General features: G+C 48.2%; 1 protein-coding gene across 11 annotated transcripts in view; it reads left to right on the top strand.

Moving 5' to 3' along the window:
• Positions 1–2,500, top strand: part of EBF3 (EBF transcription factor 3) — a 129,783-nt gene that overhangs the window by 113,960 nt on the left and 13,323 nt on the right. The gene's annotated exons all lie outside the window — the stretch shown is intronic.

Below are 2,500 nucleotides of genomic sequence, written 5' to 3'. Positions count from 1 at the left end.
ATATCAGCAAAGTAATGCAGCGCAGGTGAAAGGTCAGGCAATCTCTCCCCCTCATAATTACCCAGTTCTAAAACAGGAAAGTGGTATTGATTGGCCTGGCTCGGGGCTCTGTGACTGGACGTGCCAGCGCCTTGCCCTGGCTCGGCAGGGCTGTCGCCCGTAAACTCTGCGTGCGGAGGGCTCATGAGATGTGCGTGAGGCCCCGGTGCTTTCTCCTCCCATTGGGTAACTTGCCAGTGATGGTGCAGGGCGGTGGTGGGCTCTGTAGGGTTTGGGGGGCTGTGGGCCAGAGGGGCCACCAGTTGGCCAGGCTTTGCAGAACCCAGGAGCTCTGGAGAAGGCAGCTGCTCTTGGGGGCACAGAGGTGGATTGGGTACCCCCACCTTCGGTGATCAGAAGCCTCCCAGAACGACGAATCCGTGTCATTCCTCCTGCAATTTAAAAAGGGGCAGTTTTTCTAATTCTTGAACGTAAACTCATTGGGCCTCCAGTAGCCCAGCCCCTGGAAGGAATTTAGAGCTGGAATGGCAGCCCCAGCCCCTTGCCTCAGCCCGCATCCAGCCTGGCAGGAGCCCACAGTGCACAATTACGCGTCACATCCGAACTTCCAATGGAGTGCCACGCTTATTCTTGGCATTGCTTTCAAGACATAAGTTGCTCTTTGGGCTGAACTGAGAGGTGAAAGGGGCCCACGTACTTACACTGCTTTCAGGTATTTTTGGGCATCGAAGAATATCAATTCAACTGAAACACTGGAAAGCGTCTCTCCCAGAATGAGAGTATGGTTATTACAAGTCATAAAGCTTCTGAAAGCTTGCATTAAAGCATCTATCACCTGTCAGGGGCATTTGCATGAAATCAATAATGGCCGCCCATCTATCTTTTCTGATCACCTTTCATCAGGCCGATTCATTAAGTCAAACAGTCATGGTGATTAGCTGGGGGAGAGGAGAAACCTGACATGTTAGAAATGCAGTGGGCCACCTTTTTTCTTCCCTGATCAGGAAAGGTAATACTTTGTCTAATCCTTTTTGGACCAAGTGGCTTGGTGAGTCTGGGCGACCGCGCACGCGCCCTGCGGCCCGAACTATGCTTTTGCCTGACACTGGCCTGGCCTAGGCAGAGACATGACAAATTGTCCCCCAAGTCAACGCTGACAGCTTCTGATGATTAATGGTCTGATTATGAAGTGGTTTTACACATATAGAATTTACATCACAGAGAGTTAGAAATTTTGCCATGTCACACACGCCGAGGCATTTTGAAGAGCTTTACTATTTGCAAAGAAAAAAGAGGGCAAAATCCCAGCAAAAGCCATGTCATGTAAAATCAATACATCGGATCAATGCTTTATTAACAAGAAAATGTCTTACTTCACATTCCTGTGCGGACCTTTGTCTCCGGGATGTATGATGGAATGTCAAATCGTATTGTGGTCCTCAACTTTCGTCCGCATTATTGAGTGTACGTGCGAGGCTTCCTGCGTTGCTTACAAGATGCGCCAACACCCAAGCACTCGAGAACGGTGACCAATTATTTTGGAGGGCACTTGCAAAGGCGGCCCCCTAGCCGTCCTCTCCGGAAGCCGCAGTCTCTGTGTCCGCCCCTGCACCTTGCAGACCTGCTGAGTTGGGGGGTGTTAATCTTCAAATTACTAATGAGTGATGGCCCAAATTGCAGGCAGAGTAATGAATAGATGGTGGCAGGTCTTATTAGTCTCCGAAAAACCTCTGATTTATGTTGTGCCACGCACCGTGGAGTGACTCCACGGAAAACGCCATCTACATCAAGAAGTAATGTACTCTAATAAGTATTTTCATCTTAACTCGTGTCCCCGGGCCTCCAGGCTCAGTTTTTGTTGGAGTCAGGCAGAGCCATAATAAAGCCCGATGGCTCCTTATAAAGCTTGTTAAACACAGTGTGTGCAGTCGGACGGAGTCCCGGCCGTGATTCATGCACTGTACACAGCGCATGTGCCGCTGATTTATGGCCGCGCACAGTTCATAGTCAAAATTACAATTTGAGGGATAAAAAGATTAATTACTGTTTGTGGCCAGCAATTTCGTGAGGCTGGTGGATTGCAGCTGTAGAATGATAGTGCTCTACATCAGTTTGTAGGCAGCCATTCACAGATTATTAAAGCTTTGCAAGAATAAGTGCTCCTCCTGCCTGGTTTGTGCTCAGGCAATATGCTAGACAAAAAAGGACCACAGGGATAAATCTGAGGCTAGCAATAGCTGGACATATGTCATAATTGCCAGTTTCCCATAAATCCCTGGCCAGTGTGGAAGGCACCGTGTGATGCAGACATCACATCGTGATGGTGGTGATTGCTATATATGGCCCCAAGACCTGTAACTTTGTGACTGCACTACCATTTTTACAATATATTGAGTCACCCTTTGACTTTCTTCCAGTCTAATTATAGATCAGAAATAATCGTTGCTTTTATGTGCAAAAGAAAGGGGGAAAATCTCTTCCTTAAGACACAGCTAGTATT

Source organism: Pongo abelii, chromosome 8 (assembly GCF_028885655.2).
Source record: "Pongo abelii isolate AG06213 chromosome 8, NHGRI_mPonAbe1-v2.0_pri, whole genome shotgun sequence".
Classification (NCBI taxonomy): Eukaryota; Metazoa; Chordata; class Mammalia; order Primates; family Hominidae; genus Pongo; species Pongo abelii.
This window is presented reverse-complemented; position numbering and strand designations above follow the sequence as displayed.